General features: G+C 45.7%; 1 protein-coding gene across 2 annotated transcripts in view; it reads right to left on the reverse strand.

The window, feature by feature from the left end:
• KIAA0513 (KIAA0513 ortholog) overlaps positions 1–19,209 on the reverse strand; it is a 53,928-nt gene extending 34,719 nt beyond the window's left edge. For both annotated transcript variants that reach the window (XM_008139726.3, XM_028142910.2), the window contains exon 1: positions 19,129–19,209. The gene's annotated coding sequence lies outside the window, so the exon portion shown is untranslated. The remainder of the gene's footprint in view (positions 1–19,128) is intronic.
• Between the last annotated feature and the right edge of the window lie 445 nt (positions 19,210–19,654).

A 19,654-nucleotide genomic window follows, 5' to 3' on the forward strand; every position in this document is an offset into this window, starting at 1 on the left:
GATGAGTCTCTGAATCACGATTTCTTATTTCTGAGGAAGCAAAGGTAACAGGTGGGGAAGGCGAGAGAGGGCAGATGTAAACCTCATTTCAAAGAGGAAGACTGCAGATTCTGTGAAACAGATTTAGGGAGATAGCCCTGTCAGGGAATACCTAGAAAGAGGCTGCTAACAGGATGGCTCTGTGGGCACCACAGAAGGGAAGCGGTGAGGACTGAGGTCAAACCCTAGTGTCACACTGTGCTCTGGCGCTATATTTTGTGTTTCTTACAGATGCGTGGATGGAGCGGCACGGCGGGAGGAGCGCCCTGGGTGTTAGCACACTACTTGACAAATGCATGACAACTCTGAGGCCTGAATGGTATGCAATCAGGTGGATTTATAAATACTGGGCTTCATTATCCTGAAGGATACTTCGGGGTTTTGGTTGTGCATTTACAGACCTCTGAAATAGGTGTGCCTTAGCACTGCTCCCTGCCAGGCTCATCATGATCCAGCTGTCACTGCCTGGAGACCAGGCTGGACTCTGTTTTCTTTTTTTAAGCAATTAAAAAATAAAATTAAAAATACATAAATCATAACTATATCACTCAATGAATTCCCTCAAAGTGAATATTCTATGTAACCATCACCCACCTCAGGGAACAGAACATGCCCCTCCCCCTTGGACCCCTCCCTGACACTCCCCTCCTCCCCAAAGGGAAATGCAGGGAGCACTCTGTAAGGAGCATACTGATGGCAAAGATGAGGGACTTTGATGCTCTGAGACAACTTCCGAAGAATGGGCCTCTCTGAGTGGAAGTCTTAGAAGTGCTTTAGCCAATTTATTTTGCTAATACTTTCCTCTTTGTTATGAACAAGAGTGATACTTGATAATCATCTATGTCTACGTAATTCTAAAGGTGTTCTTTCAATACAGAATAAAAATTCTAAGTGAAAATAAAGCATTGTGGGACCGTTTAAATGGAAATATTTGATCTTTCTTCATAATGCATAAAATAAAATGGTGAACCTTACAATTGATGATGTCTTAAATTTGATGAAATATGATGGTCGAGCCGCCTCACCCACAGTCAACGTGGAAAGATGTCTCCATCGCTAATCGGCAAAGGACTCCAGTCCAGGCTCTATCCTACAGCCTCATTAATTACTCAGATTTAAATGCAGTTAACATGTTGATGGAGAACGTGGGGGACATAAAGCTAGAGGGATAGAAAATGTGGTATATATGTACAAAGACATATTATCCAACCATAAAAGAGAATAAAATCCTACCATTTGTGACATGGATAAAAATTTAAGGGGATTATGCTAAATGAAGTCAGACAGAGAAAGACAAATACTGTATGACCTCACTTATATTTAGAATCTTAAAAACAAAACCTCATAGAAACAGATATCACATTTGTGGTTGCCAGAGGAAGGTGGTGGGGAAAATGGGTAAAAGGTACAAACTCCCAGCTATAAGATAATAAGTTCTGGGGGTGCAATGTACAACTTGTGACTATGGTTAACATTACTATATTATATATTTGAAAGTTACTAAAAGAGTAGATCTTAAAAGTTGTCATTACAAGAAAAAAAAATGAAACTGTGAGCTAATGGGTGTTAACTTAATCTGGTGACTATTTCGTAATATGTACATATATCAAATCATTATGTGGTACACCTTAATGTACACAAGGTTATTTGTCAATATCCCATAAAACTAAAAATAAATACGCCTCTTGATAGGAAATTGGTTCATTCCTGGGAGTTTGCTAAGGGCCTTCCAGGAGCAGGACATACTATGGGAACAAAGAGGTGATGACAACGTTGTTTCTGCCCTTGAATAACACATAAATTATTAGGGAGGGTGTCTGACAATTTGACGCAAAGTTACACAAGTCCAGAGGCAGCTCACGGGCTGACTGTACGTGCACTTAGTCAATGTGTTTGACGCCAAAAGCAAAAAACTCTAACCTGACCTCCAGGTCCATTGACAAAAGTACCTGCTCCAGGACAGGAGTGATGGTTTCACTCAATTCTGCTCACCTGTCAGGCTTCTCCAAGGACATCCTGGCCAATCCACACTTTGAAAGGAATGACCAGCCTCTCTTACAGTGAGTCAACACACCTAAGAACCCACATGCATTGTTCTCCTCAACTCTTAAGTCCAAAGCAACCCATTAGGATAATAATAAAGTTGCAAAAGCATATTAATTTAATTTTGAGGGTATAACAAGAATATTTTTTGATATTGAAGAATTCAGAAAGTTTATATCTTGCACACCCTCTTTGAAAAAACTACTGGAGGATATATTTTAACAATCCAGGGAGAGTGAGTATAAACACATACAACATATATTTTCCTCCCATAGCAAAAATCAACAAGGAAAACTGGACAATAAAATGCCACATATTTATCCAAGAAGATGGACAGCTAACAGTATACTTGGGGATGAGAGACAAGGAAGATTACAGACATCACCTAGATGTTGGTAAAGTTAAAGAGTGTATTCAGCCGAGACCGGTTTGGCTCAGTGGATAGAGCGTCGGCCTGCGGACTCAAGGGTCCCAGGTTCGATTCCGGTCAAGGGCATGTACCTTGGTTGCGGGCACATCCCCAGTAGGGGGTGTGCAAGAGGCAGCTGATCGATGTTTCTCTCTCATCAATGTTTCTAGCTCTCTATCCCTCTCCCTTCCTCTCTGTAAAAAATCAATAAAATATATTAAAAAAAAAAAAGAGTGTATTCAAATTTTTAATGATAATCCTAACTTGAAAGGGAGGGAATCTTACAATGTAACCACAGACAGGAAAAAGGGGTGGGGAGTATTAGAAAATAAAATAAAATAAAAAAGGATGGCAGGACAAAGGCATTTTAATTCAATAAATGCTTGTAAGAATTTTTTTTAAAAAAAAGGGAAAGGAAAAAGGAGAGATCTATTGAGATTCTGGAGAGCATGCTAAATAAATAAATAAATAAATAAATAAATAAATAAATAAATAAAACAAAAGCCTTCCCGATAATGGTGTCACATGAGCAATGGTGAAAAAGTTGAGGACATTTACCATGGAGAAAGTAACTTGGGAGACAAGAGAGTGGTCTTCAAATTTCTGAGGGTGACAGAGAGATCAGATTGTTTCAGTGGCTGCAGAAGGCAGGATGAGCCTAACAGGGGAGCCCTGGCACAGCAGCATCTCCAGGCATTAGAGCAGCCCCTCCAGAGTCCCCTTTTTAGGGAAGCCAGAATCGGAAGGTGGACATCTGCTATTAGCAGGTTTGCAGCGGGAAAGGCTGCTAAACCTCTCGGGCTTCGTGCCATGTCCATGCTGAGATAACATCTTAGGATGCTCAGTGCAGGCTTCCCTCCAATGCAGCTGTCCTTATGGCTGCATCTGGCAATGACTCCTATTTTATGACCTCCAGGAAAAAGGAAGCATCTAAAATGTTCACTGTGCACAGGAAAGAGATAATGGGCCATCTGCTGGTTCCCCAACACAGTGACTTCCTAACAAAACCGTGGCTTCACCAGGTCAGTAAGAGCTGGGACAGACCGTGGGAGAGACAATCTCCCTGCCTCACGGAGCATACACTCAGGAGATCCTGCCTCCCTTGGTTCAGCAACAGTGCAGTAGGCTCCAGAGCACACCCCACTCACCACGTTGCCAAAACCCAGAAGGGTCCAGGAGTTCAACTAGTCCCCAGTGGACTAGGGAGGAAGGAAAAGGGATATCTGATTATAAACCAACTAGAGGCCCGGTGTACCCTCTCCAATCTGGGACCCCTCAGGGGATATCCGACTGCCAGTTTAGGCCTGATCCCTGCAGAATCCAGCTTAAACCGGCAGTCGGACATCCCTCTCACAATCTGGGACTGCTGGCTACTAACTATTCACCTGCCTTCCTGCCTGATTGCCCCTAACTGCTTCTGCCTGCCAGCCTGATCACCTCCTAACCACTCCCCTGCTGGCCTGATTGACGCCTAACTGCTCCCTTGCTGGCCTGATTGCCCCCAACTGCCCTCCCCTGCAGGCCTGGTCACCCCCAACTGCTCTCCCCTGCAGGCCTGGTCCCCCCAACTGCCCTCCCCTCAGGCCTGGTCGCCCCCAACTGCCCTCCCCTGACGGCCATCTTGTGACGACGTGGGGGCAGCCATCTTGTAATGACACAAGGGTGTAAGGGTCAATTTGCGTATAGGATGGCTCCTCCACAATCTGAGCCACTAAGATTTCTCAGTTTTTCAAAATCATCCTAAGGCCCAACTGAAGTCACCTTATCCAGGCATTTGGGTATACATTTTACACTTTACTAATATTTGGTTCATCCTAGGAAATTCCTCAGCGAATTTGTGGGCCCTCTAGTTTAAAGCAATAAGGAGCAATTTGGTGACAGTGGTTTTCCATTAATTTTTGCTATTAACTTACTGAGTTGGTTCCACTATAACCAAATGCTAGGATTTACTGCAAGGAACCCTCCTCACCCCCTTAGTGAGCAGCTGTACCTCTTTAATAAAAGAAGGACACAGCTGACAATTCAGGGACAGCTGGATTCAATTTGGATATAGACCCACTTGGCCTTCCATCCTTTTGGGTAATTTGGCAAAATAAATGCATATTGCCCCAAACCCTGGTATGGAAATAGCTGCATTCAATTATTGGATTGGGATAGGTTCCCTGAATAATCTGTGACTTGGTCCTTCACCAAAGAAGGGAGGTCAGGGATGGGCTCAGCAAACAAACGTCTGATCTTTTCCAGCTTGGTGCTTTGCTCCCGTTGGCCCAGTGAAGGGCCAAAGCAAAGAGCGATGTGCACCGGACATCTGTGTCTGTGGGAGGAAAGGCTCCGGGCACATCCTCCTGGACACACGGATCACGGGCAGGCTGCAGTACGCCCTCTGGTTAAAACTGCCAGTGTTTGTCACCGTTCCGCTACAACACCGTCATCCCTGGCTGCTGATCAAGGTGATCTGCAGTCTGGAGCTGGACGAGGCTGCCCATGCAGCTCTCCACTGGCCATGCACAGAAGGGGCGCTGACACTATTCAAAAGCAACCTTGCATAAGCATTTGGTAGTTGGCTTCTTCAAGACAGAACTTCTGCTTTCATCAGGCTAGTTGCACCTCCATCTCTCTCTCCCTCTCTCTCCCCCCGTCCCTCTCTGACTTTGCTAACGCTTTCTTCATTTCCCTATACACACTACCCACATCCTTCTGGCTAAATCTCTTGGCACATCCTAAACCTGCTCTTCAACATGGAGAAATCTGGAAATTGTTATTGTGTTACGCTGGTGTTTTCTATAGGTCATCCATGGTCTTTTGAAATCCTCCCTAATGTTGAAACATGTTTAACAATATTTTAAAGGATATCTATTTAACCTACCCTAAAGAAATAACCCAAAATATGACCCAAAAAACCTATATGCAGCATTATTTATAACATTAAAATTTGAAAATAATCTAAATGGTCAAAAAAATTTTGTAAATTCTGTTACATTAATTATGACACTCTCTGAAATATTCGAGAGATTAATAATGAGAATATGGCATCATGAAAATGCTTATGTTAAATGGAAATGCAATGAAAAATGAAGAAACCAAGAAGTAAAATTATACTCTCCAAGGTAACAACAATGTAAAAATAATATAGGACAATACCACAGCTATCCTGTGTGCCCTAGACTGTTGCTATAAGGATCAAATGGTCTAATAAAGCAAAAAAAAAAAAAAAGTCAAATGGCTAAAGTGCTGTCCAAATTCTAAATGGTAGTAATACTAGGCATTTGTAGACTGTTTAGTACATGAATCAACAGAGCAATAGAAACTTTCAAGATCATATTGGTTTCAGATGCCCTGAAGAAAGTGGCCATTTCAAAAGTTCTGCTTTACAAGTTTAAAAAAAAATGTTTTTACTGATTGGAGAGAGAGAGAGAGAGAGAGAGAAAGAGAGAGAGAGAGAGAGATATCAATTGGTTGCCTCCCGTATGCACACCAATTTGGGTCCAAACCCACAACCTGGGCATGTGCCCTGACTAGGAATCAAACCAGCAAGCGTTTGGTGCAGGGGATGACAACCAACTGCGCCACACTGGCCAGGGCTGCTTTACAGTTTCTACATGGCCTTTGTTTTCACCTGTGTCAACATGTGTAGATGGAAATTCAGTGATTGTTAGTGGTATCAATGGTCCACTTGTTCAGAAAGTCTTTGAACAAAGCAGGAGTTATTCTTACAATAAGGGCTTTGCTTTATTTGAGTGAATGAGTGACTGAATGAGAGCAAAAGAGAGAGAAAGAGAAGTCTACGTTAGGAGATTAACTTCTCGCCGAAACCGGTTTGGCTCAGTGGAATAGAGTGTCGGCCTGCGGACTGAAAGGTCCCAGGTTCGATTCTGGTCAAAGGGCATGTACCTTCGTTGCGGGCACATCCCCAGTAGGGGGTGTGCAGGAGACAGCTGATCGATGTTTCTCTCTCATTGATGTTTCTAACTCTCTATCCCTCTCTCTTCCTCTCTGTAAAAAATCAATAAAATATATTAATACATATATAAATAAAAAAAAAGAGATTAACTTCTCTATCAAGTTCAGATCAGACTCTGCAGCATGAACTACACACACTGGTGACGACCTGGATACAAACACTTGATATCCTAGGTTAAAGACTCAAGGTAATCTTTCTCTATTTCTCCATGTATACTTTTCCATATGTTCCTGATGGAGAGAAAACCATTCAGTTCAAGCTGGCGGCCTGCGTGGTGCTGAGGAACTCCCTTCCCACTCCGTAGGAGCAGCAGATATGTAAAGATGGGAATAAGGAAATTTCAAGTTTCCCTAAGTTCTTTATGTGACCCTGTATATCAGGTATTTCTGTCAATATCCACCTAGTCTTTCAACTTTTATTTTCCTCTTTCCCCATAGGAACCACAATTTTCCTGAGCCAGATACATCCTAGCTTCCTCACTGCTTTGTTAAATGCATCTAAAAAACCGTCTCTGGCTTCCCTGTGGATCTGATTAAGATGGAGTGAGCACACTCCACCCGTCTCGCCCACTGAATGTGGCTATAAAACCTGGACAGAATAAACAGAGCAGCTATTTGAAGTCTCTGAAACGTAAACAGTAGTAGAGAAATGAGGGAAGACAACCAGAATTTGATGTACCACCAAAGTGGTGGTGACTCTGCCCTCTCCTTATCCAGGACCCCCAGCCTGGACTAAATACAACCTAATACCCAGAAGCGAGCATCCGTATGGACAGCAGAGTATCAGGAGGAGCCACCTAGTCCTGGCTTGTAGAGCATGAAAGAGATCAGCCAATTCTCAGAGATAGCGGGCCAAACCCAGGCAAATTCCCTTTTCCATTCCTGTCTTCTCAGCTCTCTTGTGTCCTGGTCCTCCCGTGGGTGCCTGAAACTCAGAGGGAGGAAAACTTTCTTTGCAATTGGAAATGCTGTGGTCTGAAGACGGGGAAAAACAACAACCAACCCTTGGATTTTCTCAGTCTTGCTCTTGCCTAGTCATGGATGTGAGCCAAGGAAGAGTTTAGCAGAGCAGGAGGAATAAAGCCCATGCTTTCTGGCTTAAGGACAGACGGCCCCAGGAAGTGTAATGTACTACAGCGATTGCAAAGAGGGAGGAGCTCAGGAAAACCACCCCATAAAGCTGTTTATGAGCTCCTGGGCTCACCCTGAGCTGAGCAATGTAGATATAATCCTAACTGGGAGCAGCAGATATGTAAAGATGGGAATAAGGAAATTTCCTTACTGTAGACCCTGAGGTTCAGGTGAGACTGCCTGGGACCCATATGGCTGGCCATGGAGTGGCTCAACAGGGACAGATCAGAAGAGCAGAGTGAAGACTTTGAAAACACAACTGATACTGAAACTCACAGAAGGCTGGTAGGAACTTAGAATCCAAACTCAAATTGGTGGCGTCTCTTAGAGCAATATTCAAAACAGTCCCCAAGATAGTCCATATTGTGGCTTGTAAAACAAACCTTAGAAAAGTTATAACAACTGAAATCACATCGAGTATGTTCTATGGCCATAATGGAATTAGTCTAGAAATCAACAATAGAAGCATAGCTGGAAAATCTCCAAACATTTGGAAATTAAACAACATAATCTATTGTCATAAAGGCAGTCTCAAGGAAAATTAGAAAACATATTGAACTGAATGAAAATAAAATATATTAAAACCTGTGAGATATAGCTAAACCAGTGTTTACAGAGATATAAATAGCATTCAATGGTTGTATCAGGGGGAAAAAAGAAAGGTCTTAAATCAATAATTTACACTTCTACCTTAAAAACTAGAAAAAGAAAAGCAAAATTACCCCCAAACAAGCAGAAGGAATGAAATAATAAAAATAAGAGCAGAAATCAATGAGAATAGGAAAGAGATACAATGGAGAAAACCAATAAAACCAAAAACTTTTTCTTCAAGAAGACTATTAAACTCGATAAACTGCCCAGCTGGCGTGACTGAGTGGTTGAGTATTGACCTATGAACCAGGAGGCCAGGGTTCGATTCCAGGTCAGGGCACATGCCTGGGTTGCGGGCTAGATCCCCAGTGTGGGGTGTGCAGGAGGCAGCCAATCAATGGTTCACTTTCATCACTGATGTTTCTCTCTCTCTCTCCCTCTCCCTTCTTCTCTGAAATTAATAAATATATAAAAAATAATAATAATGAAAGAATAAAGGAGATGTTTGTCAAAGAGTAGGAATAAAACAGTTATGCAAGTTCTAGACTTTGTTTCACTCAAATAAAATCCCAAGATGTTAGGGTTAGATGAGTCTTTAGATTTCTGGATGGCAGCGGCAGGTTGGAAGACAGATAACAATGGGACAGGGGGACAGAGGTTCAGGGGAAAGGCACAGACTCCTGGAAGTAGCATTCAGATGGAAAATTGAGACACGGAGAAGTGAAGTGACAGGGTGATGTCTTGTGAGCAAACTCACAGATGGTTTGTACAGAGCTGCATCTAGAACTCAGAATTTCTGCTCACAATGTCAACTCATTAAAAACAGAGAACTAGGGAAAATGCAGAGCCACTTTTGTCCCTGGATGTTTGTCATCTCTCTGCTCAGTGCCAAGTTTTGGAACTTTACCACCTGAGGTTAAAGAACACAGTCACTGCTTCTCTGACGGAAGGAAACACCAGTGTGGGCAGATAAAAGGTGTTATTTTGTAGAGTTCAAGTTAATTTATTAAGCTTTGACAATGTTTCAGGAGCTATGGTAAGTCCTGAGGAAACACAGAGGTTATTATGGGCCTTCCCTTGCCAAACACAATCTAGGGAGAGACAGACATAAATAAAACAATTACAGCCACGTGACAAGTGCTACAGTTCCAGGATGCAGATGCCACTGGGGGCCTAGAAGTAGGAGCACTCAGTTCTGCCTGTGGAATGTGGTAAGAGCCCGCTGGCCACACAAGGGAAGATGCTCCAGACAGAAAACAGCACAAACTGGCCACTGGGAGGTAGTTTCATCTCCCTCCCCAGCCCACCCCATCCATACACCCAATCAGACTTATGCAGACCTAGTTGGAGAGTACAGAAGGACATAAAAATTTTCCAAGTCTAGCACAACTTCAGTTTATATTTGCAGGTATTGCCCAAAATCTTAAAATTGAAACATACGTAATCAATCACTTTTCTACAACAATATTGAGAATATTCTCTTACAGAAAAAATATGACATTATGATAATGAACAATATAGTACTACAAATTCCCTTATTTTGGGGGAATCTCAATAGATACCAAAAATTAAAATATATCTATTATTAAAATATATCCTGAATTGAAGTATAAATGCATGTCTTTTAAAAGTGTAGTTGGTAGATGTTTACTCTCATGTAAGTGAAAAGAAATGGGTTTCTGCTCTGCTTGGCTTTGCTTTGCTTTGAAAGTATCTGAGTAGCATTCAGGGGTTGCTTAGTGTACGAATCCACAGTTCTCACAGCACAGGCTTCTCCAGATGTCTTCTCTGCAGAACTCTAATTCATAGTTTAAAAGTGGAGTCAATGTCCTTTCACCTCAAATGCTCATAGCTGGAGGCAGCTCCCATTTGGTCTATCCTTTTAGGAAAAGAAATGAGAGGTGGGAAGGTTTAACCTGGGAGAGAGAGAAGGGAATGAAAGCAAACAAACAAACAAACAAACAAAAAAACGGCCTGCACGGAACCTGCCACGTTCCCGGAGAATAACCTCCCGGAGGAACGGGGCCATGCTGGTCCTCAGTGGGACTCCTCGACTGTGGCCCACGACACCGGGGCCGAGGATGCTCTATAGTGAGGCTGTCCTGCGTGGGCATTGTAGGATGCTTAGCAGCCTTCCTGGCCTCTACCCACTAGATGCCAGAAGCACCCCCCTCCCAGTCATGACAACCAAGAATGTCTCTAGCCATTGCCCCCAGTTGAAATCCCTGATTAACTCTGACCAGCAACAGTGCTGAGGATCTCAATCCTGTTATCTGAAAACCCTTCTCTAGTTAATATCACTGTCTCCCCCCAAATAAACCCAGTGAAGAGTCACTGGAAAATACTTATATTGGCCCTTGGACAATACAAGTCTCCACCGTAAGTAGTTAACATTGTAGGTCAGAGGGAACCTTATGCATTGAATTCCTCTGATTAAAACAGGTTCCAAATGGCACTGCCCACTCAGTTGTCTCTAGAGCATTAAGAAGGTGGTTGGGTGTTTCATTTGTCCAGTCATGTTCGTTCAGTCATTCCACAAATATTCTCGAACATTTACGGAGTGCCCAGTGTTGATCCAGGTGGACAAGAAAAACAAAAGCTAGTCAGGTAACAAATTGGTAAACAAACACATCACGATATTCCCTCATAAGTGAATAAAATAAAAGGACAAATAGGTTCGAGCTGCATAGTCCCGTATGACAGCCATTTGCCACATGTGGCATGTGGCTACTGAGCCATGAAACAGTGCGTTCGAACTGAGATGAGCTGACCACACCAGATTTCAGACTCAGTGCAAAAAGGGAATATCAAACATCTCATTAATAATTTTTATATTGATTAGATGTGATAATGATAATATTTTGGATATACTGGGCCAAATAACATCTGCTATCAAAATTATTTTGCCTGTTTTCTTTACTTGTTTAGTGTGGCTGCCGGAAACTTAAGATGCCGCATGAGGCTCACCCTGTATTTCTATTGGGTAGGGCTGGGCCAGAGAACCAGAGAGAGGCAGGATCTCCTTCGGCCTGAGACACCAGGAACGGTCACTCCACCCTCTGGAAGACCAGCATCCCAACTAGAGGAAAGGCAAATTCACCGGCGCCTCTGCGGTAGGAATGAACCTGGCCCGCTGGAACCACAGCCAGGCAGTGTGGTCCAGTGGGGAGTGCAGAGGGAGGGAGGAAAGAGCTGAGGCTGGCAAGGCTGCGGGCCAGGCACTAGGCAGGGGCCTGGAGGCCAAGTTTAGGATTTGGGATCCCATCCCGGGAGCAGTGGGGGAGCACGGGAGGGTTTGCGTCAGGGGAACACCATGATATGATTTAGACTTTGCAAAGATGCTGCACTCTGGCAGCCATGTGGAGAGAGGACTGGCGTGCAAGCCAGAACAGAAGCAGGGCCACTGGGCAGGCATCAATCTCTGACCCCAAAGCTTTTGGCCACTCCAGGTGCCTTTAGAAGAGGATAGGAGACAAAGTCAGAGATGAGACGTTGCTACGTCTCTCCCACAGATAGCTAGTCTTAATTCTACTTTCATTAAAATTTTGATTATGTAGAACACCTCTTTCCTCATAAGGGAGATAAAGGGAGTGTTTATTATCCAAATCCAGCCTGGGATTCCGAGAGTGCTCCTGCTGCTTCATGAAGTTCCGCATCATCAGCCTCCTCAGAGCAGAGAGGGTATTAGACTAGCTTTTCTTTATTAACTGGTTTCCCATTTCCTGTGTACTACCATCACCACACTAATTAAGTTAAAAACTGGAAGGAGGGGTCGTAGGTTTGTTGTTTTGATCTCATTTAATTCTTTGACTTCATTCTTGCTATTTTAAATTAACTCAAAATTTGGTTTTCTTCTCTCATGAGGCTTCCATCCCTTTTACTGGGCCCTGTTTTTTTATTTTAGCTTCCTGGGTTCACCCCTAAACCCCCAACTCAAAGATGTCTGCTGAACAACAACCCTCTAAGCTCATTTACTCTGGCATTTTCCATTTGCTTTGCTGTTTCTAGAGTCTCATTTTCCCCTCGCTCGTTGGTCATTTTTGCCACTGGTGAGTCATTTGCTCTGAGTCATGCTTGGCTGTGATGCAAAGCCAGGAAAATGCCTCGGAACGCACCTGGTTCACAAAAGGATGTCACTGAGAAACAGGGTCTGCACCCAGGGTCTGTTTTCCTAACTGTATTCAGTAAACAGGAGGAAAAAAAATTTTTTTTCTCCTTTTTCTTCCAAGTACTATTTCTCTCAGATTTGTGGAAAGAGTCTTCGTCAATTCATTTCAGACTTTCAGAGGCAGGAGAATGTATCTGGAATGAACCTAGAGCCCCCAGGGATGAAAGGCGGTCTTCCTTATGTAAGGTTCTTCCTCCATTGTGCCACGCGCACCTTCACACATGGGCCACTTTAGGACCACGCTTCCTTTTGAGCGCTGTCAAGATACCGTTCTACACAGGGGCCACCAAGCTGTGCATAGAACTAAAGATGAGAACTGTCCCCGGCCAGAGGAGACTGGGAGATGACAACTAAATGCAACATGGTTCCTGGGTTGGATCCTGGCACAGAAAGCTGTCTGAGTCTGTGTGCCAGTTCTGCCCTTATAAGCTGGGTGATGGGAGGCAAATTACTCTGCCTATCCATGCCTCCGTCTTCTCATCTGTGAAATAGGGATGGTGACAATGGCCATCCCACAGTGTTCTTGTGAGGGTTAAAGTGACAGCCCTCACATAGAGCACCTAGCACGTTGCTGGGCATGGCAAAGTAAATGGGGAAAATCTGAGCTACAACAATCACCTTCCCCCTCAGGAACACAACATAAACGTCCCCTTCCACCTTCCTGTGCTTGCCACCTTGCCGGATCTAACTCTGAGGTTTAAGGAACTTCACTCTGGAAAACCACTCCATGAATAAAAGCTTTTCCCCACACTCTTGCCTCAAAAGCCTCACGTTCTTCTAAGCCCCTTCCTTCCAAAAATAAACTCTTGGCACAGGTGCTGTCACTTAGCACATGGGAACAAACAGCCTATCCAGTCCACACAGACAGGGGTTTCTAAGGCAGGAAGAAGAATGGATAGTCGGGATGAAAGCGCAGCCCACAGGGATGGGGGGTGGGGAGGAGGGGAGACTCAGGGACATTAAAGGACAGCAGATCTCTGGAAGGAGACACACACAAGGGAATGCTGGGATGGTGCTGCCGGGGAGAAGGCTGGGAACCCAGAGGGTAGGGAAGGCAGAGACAGAAACTACTTCACTGGGCATCTTTTTGTGTCTTTTGAATCTTGTATCATCTGCATATATTACCTAATCAAAATTAATTCAATTAAGTAAGGGAAGGGGGTATTTGATATTGAGTAAGACAGAGCCAAAAATTAAAAGGTCTCTGAGGGCAAAGGTGCAAGTCATTTCAGATAGTTTGCTGGCAGCCTGCCCTGCTCTCACCCACTCCCTTACCCCCTCACCTCCACCTCCAAATGAGAAAAGTTATTCTATGACCCCCTGGATGGCTTGTGTTTAGAACATCAGCAATAGCCTTTCGGGGTCAAAATCTAAGACTCTGAAACTCAGAACTCTCAAAACCTTATGAAAAGGCCCTTCAGAATCACTGGAACAGCTCCACAAGGGAAAATGCAACTTCTAATGATATCACCGCCCATCAAAGCCACTGCGTGAGGTCTAACACTGGAGCGCCGTGTTCAGCTGTGTCTTTATTTCACCACTGGACATCAATGAGCTAGCCCTGCAGCACAAGGGCAGGGTACAGCAAAATGAGGATATATTAAAGGAAACAATCCCTCCGGGGCCCCTGCACAGCCAGGGAGGAAGTCCCAGATCCTACCGGACTGTGCCCCTAGTAAGACCTGTCCACCAGTAGGCGGTGAGGGGCAGGGAGGCCGAGGGCTTTGTAATCAGAGTCGGCAGGTTCATCTGGTCCTGCATGACCTTGGGCAAGCCACTCAATTGCCCCTCCTCACTTGTGACATATAGAGATCACCACTTACCTTGCAAGTTGTAAGGATCATGGGAGCTTTATGTACAAATATCCAAATCCATGTCATTATCCCTAAAAACCCAGCACCTCCTGCCAGTTTTTCCCTTTAAAATGACACTGGACTTGAAGTTGGAAGATGTTATGCATTGAGTTGTGCCCCCCTAAAAAGATGTGTTGAAGTCTTAACCCCCGGAACCTGTGAATATGACCTTATTTGGAAACAGGGTCTTTTAGGATTTAATTAGTTAAGTTAAGAGAAAATCATAATGGAATAGAGTGGGTCCTAAATCCAGTTTGATTGGTATCCTTACAGGAAGAGAAGAAACAGAGATACATATACAGAGAAGATAAGTGAAGGCATACACAGGGAAAAGAAGGCCACGTGACACAGGGGCAGAGGTGGGAGGGGTGCAGCCGTAAGCCGAGGAACACCAAGGTCTGCTGGAAACCACTAGAGGCGGGGAAAGGCATGAATAGACTCTCCCTCGGAGCCACAAGAAGAAACCATCTCACCAACACCTTGATTTTGAATTTCTGGTCCCTCCAACAGTGATAGAATAAACTTCTCTTATTTTATGCCACAGTGTGTGGTACTTCTTTACAGCAGCCCTAGGAAACTAATACAGGAAGTTATCTGATTTTACTACCTATCGAATGCGTGAATTCTCTTGCCCAAAGGTCAGCTGGCCAGCTTATGTATGACTGCCTCTAGTAAAAAACAAACCAACCAACAAAAAACCAATAGTATCTACCAACGAAGCAATCTCTCCCACTCATGAAAAGGTTTGATTGTCATAAATATCATTCATTTCAAAATATTTATTAAGCACCTACTATATGCCAGGTACTGTTTGTGGCACTGTTGATAAGGAGTGGTGAATGTGGAACAGACAATAAAAGGGTTATCAAATAAGGTCATTTCTGACAGTGTTATGAAAAAATAAAACCATGTAATAAGATAAGAGTGAGTGGGTTTGGATCCAGGAAGAAATTACCTGATTGTTAGGGAATGCCCCATGGAGGATGTGATTTGGGGGCAGTGACTTGAATTACAGGGAGCCAGCCATGGGAAAATCTGGCAGGAGGAACCACTGGTACAAGCGCCCTGAGGCAGAGCAAGGTAGACATGCTCAAAGCACAGGAAGAAGGTGGGACTTCTGTGAGTAAGAGGGTAGTAAGTGATGAAGCTGGAGAAACAGCAATGTCAGCCGGTACTCCAAGCCACCCCAGGAGACCAAGGTAAGAAGTTTCAACTTGATCCCATGAGTGCGGGGAAGCCACCGGGGAGAGACATGATTTGACTCATAGTTCTTAAAAGATCACGCTGACACAATAAAGTTCTTGAAACTGAAATCTTTCTCACTCTTACTTTTGTCCTTTGGTTTTTGGGATCTTGGGCCTTTACAGGACAAGTTTAATAAATGACAGTCCTGAACCTTTCCTGACGCTGGCTCCTAAGAGCCTCCTGGCTTACTGGCTCGAAATCATTCACCACTGGGGCAATTCCCAATGAATATGCTTGATTTTTCCCTATGTCCTTCATTAAATGTGATGTCTAGAAAGTAACACAATATTCTAAGCATGGAGCAGACTGGAACTATCACCTTTCTCACTCCAGATCTATATTTCTATTGATTGCCCTAAATTTGCCTACTGAAACGTAAGTATGATAACCTCCTCCTGAAGTCCCTTCAAAACATACACACCAAAAAAACACCATCACCTGAGGATATGTTTAGAAAGAGGAAAGGGTAGAGAGAGAGAGAGAGAGAGAGAGAGAGAGAGAGAGAGAGAGAGAGAGAGAGAAAGCGAGAGATCGACCTTGATGTGAGAGAGAAGTATCAGTTGGCTCCTGTATGCACACCCACCTGGGATCGATCAAACCCACAACTTAGGTACATGCCCTGCCTGACTGGGAATTGAACCTGCAACCTTTTGGTGTACAGGACAACGCTCCAAACAACTGAGCCACCCAGCCAGAGCTGAAGTCCCTTTTTTGATGCTCAGGGATTAAATCTTGAGCATCAAGAGAACAGTTGTGCCATGTTTGTTGTTGTTGTATGTGTTTTTTTGTTTGTTTGTTTGTTTGTTTTGTAAGTGTCACCATTACCCAAACAATATCATGTATTAAAACGATAAAATAAACAAAACTACTGGGTCAGCTTCTGAGGTTTCACAACCACTGCATTTCTCTTCCGGATGAAGGACAAGGAAAACAATTATGGCAAGTTTCCCTACAATTGCTTTGGTCTCTTGCATCACACAGTTGAAGACACCTAGACTATTTGGAAACACTTGAGCACTTGAGCAAAAGACACTCCCTGCAATCATACTTCCTACTAGATTTCTCAAAGACTTAAAAACAAATCTGAGTAGATGCAGACTATCTCACGCTTGGGGTAGGAGGAAGTGGTGAAGGCGCATCTACAGCAGAAAGCTAAGCTGACTTAGTACGCAGGGAAACGGTAGGAGAGAAGGATGCTCTGCCAATGGATGCGGGAAAGCCCTGCAGCCTTTGGATGTGCAGCTTCCTAGCCAGATCCGTCCCACATCCCCTTCCGCATCCGGTGTCAGATGCCTAGGTTTACCACTGCTTTGCCCCCTAGTACCTAAGTGACCTTGGGCAAGTCACTTAGCCTCAGTTTCTACATCCGTGACACTGAAATGAGGACACCACCTATCACTCCAAGTTTATTGTGACGCTCAATTAAGATTTTGCGTGTGGAAGCCCTTTGTAAAGTACTCTCGTGTAACAGTGAGGGGTTATGGCTGGTAATAGGACCTTGACTCCTTCCTTCGCAGCTCCTTCCCACAGCGCACTGCCTTTCCACAACTCTTTTTTATCTTCCAAGGCTGCTTTTGATGTTTCTTTTAACCCGATTATTTTCTTTTTTGAAAGAGGGGGGAGGCAGGGAGGGAGACATGTAGTATAACTCACCCCACTCTAAACTTTTCCTAAAGATTGTCCTAGAAGGAGTCCCTTTAGGGCCATGGGATGTCATCATAAAGCAATTTACCTCTGAAGAACCAGTTACTGTCATGAAAAGAGAACCACATCTGATATCTGTGGATGTTCTCCACTTTCTGGAATTCTGTAGCAAATTTACAAGGTTGACAATTTACTAACGTCACTGAATAGCTTCTTCATTATCGTTAACTAGAGGCCTGGTGCACAGATTCGTGCACCGGTGGGGTCCCTTGGCCTGGCCTGCGGGGATCAAGCCAAAACTGGCTCTCCAACATCCCCCGAGAGGTTCAGGATTGCGAGAGGGCGGTTCTTGGGTGACGCTCCGGGGAATCGGGCTCCCTCCTCTCTGGTTCCGGGTGCATCACCCGAGAACTGCAGCTGCCAAGTCACTGCAGCTCGGCAGCTCCTGCATTGAGCATTTGCCCCCTGGTGGTTAGTGCACAGCATAGCTACTGGTCGGACGGTCAGACAGTCGGACGGTCACTTAGGCTTATATATATGTAGATTGTTTCATTCTCAAATAATACAAAATATCTTCACATTAACTGACAATGTCCTACAAAAGACAAGCACTGCAAAAAAAATAACAACAAAAAAAAAACACATGGGAATGCATTCCAGAACCAAATGAGAGAGGCTAAAGATAATCTGCTGATCACCGAGAGTGCTATGTGTGCATCCTCAGCTCTCTTCATTTCTTTAATGGAAAAAGAAAATCTCATGAGTCAACTTTTTCATCGTGAGCCGATCTCCATAGCTTATTGCCCTGCACTTCAGTCCTATTTCTCAACAAAGTGGGAGTAAAAATGAGTGACAGCCAAAGGGAAATACTTTGCATAATGGGAGAATACACACTTCCAAACAGAAATATGAGAAGACGGCAAGGAGCGCTCACGTGCAATACAATCTTAAGTTTCCTTTTTATCTTTGCTTAATTCAGTGCTAAGCATCTCAGCTGCCCAGGTTTAGGGTTAGGGAGGGGGTGCCTTCAATAAAATGAATCTGAAGCATTAGCGTTAGGTGACAATGGCCTGGGCCCTGACAGCTGTCAGCTTGCCTTGAACACTGACTCACCACAGCTACAACCTCCAGGTCAGGGCGCCTCACCTGTGCCAGCTCATAGGCAAGTTGGCACCCTTGCCTAGCACTTAACCCTTAAGAGAGTTGGAGGAGCTGGCCAGTTCCTTTTCCTCTTCCCGGTCTCCTTCTCCCAAATCCCATCTACCTGTAACCTAGGGAAGCACAAACCCAGTACAAGAGGAACATGTCCCCAGCTCCAAGAAGACCACATCCAGCCCTTTCAAAGACCCCGGACACCGGTTCAGCCTGTCCGGAGCCAGCTGTCCTACACTGCGCTTCTAACCCTGCCGTTTGTGCTGCTGCGCCCTCTGCAAACCCCTCAGTGCTCAATGACCTGTCGGGAGGAGGGGAGCCCTGGGCAGGCGCGGGCAGAGCTGATGGCAGGCACCCGTCCGGGGGCCCTCTTCCCTGGCCGCCACCCCTCCCGCGTCCGCCACCCGGGAGCAGAGAGGCAGCAAACTTAAAACCGAACACACGCACGAGTTGGCAAATGTCTTTCCAGCCTGGTTCCAGGCGCTCCCCCCAGCACGCCTTTCCAGGAGTCTGGGGGGGAAGGGGGGTCTTCATCCCCTCAAGACTGGGGAGCCAGCTCCATCTCAGAGCCACTTGGCGACACCATCTGCCACCGGGGGTGGGGACCCCGCGTACAGTCCCCCAGCCTGTGGGGCTCCCCTTCCCATTTCTTCACCCCGCCCGGCACCGCAGACCCCGCAGGAATCCCTGCGGCCCAAGGCCCTCGACTCCGCGTCACCAATGACCCCCTTCCCCTCCCACAGCCCCTCACGCGCTGGTCCCAGACAAGCCCCGTGCCGTTGCCTCGGGCGCTCCAGCTGTCGTCCTCCGGAGAGCTCCCGCGCCGCCCGGGGACCCCGGCCCGTCTACCCGCCCCCCCCCCCGCGGGCACCGGCTGGGGGGGCCCCTCTCACCGCGGCGCGCCGGCGGGTCAGGGACGGACAGAGCGAGCGGGAGCTGGTGGGCTCGGCGGTGCAGCCGCGGCGCTGCTTGGAGAGCCGGGTCCTCGCGCAAGCTGTCAGTCAGCCGCCGCGCCCGCCCCCCGGCCCCGTGTGCGCAGGCGCGAGGGCGGCCGGAGAGATGTCACGTGACAGGACAGTGCCGCCGCCCGCGCCCGGCGCTGCTCACGACTGTGCGGGGTCCGTTCGTTCGGGTCACTCCCGACCCGGCTGCTGCTCGGTGGGAAGCCTGGTCCCCCGCCTCTGGGACTGCGCTCAGAGATCTCTGGCGGGAAGGTCCTGGGAACCCCGTTTCCTGGGTCTGCTTAAAACTAGGGTGTTCTTGGGAAGGGTTAGGTGAGGCAGGCTGTTGGGGGCGATTTGGTGACTTTACGGGGTGGTGAGGAACTCCGGCAGGGAGTCGGGAAGGGTGGCCTGGTTCTGCTTGCTTCCCTGCGCCGAGTGTCCCCACCTTTAAAACACCATTTGCCATTTCCTGCCC

The sequence above is a fragment of the Eptesicus fuscus genome, chromosome 21 (genome assembly GCF_027574615.1).
Source record: "Eptesicus fuscus isolate TK198812 chromosome 21, DD_ASM_mEF_20220401, whole genome shotgun sequence".
Classification (NCBI taxonomy): domain Eukaryota; kingdom Metazoa; phylum Chordata; class Mammalia; order Chiroptera; family Vespertilionidae; genus Eptesicus; species Eptesicus fuscus.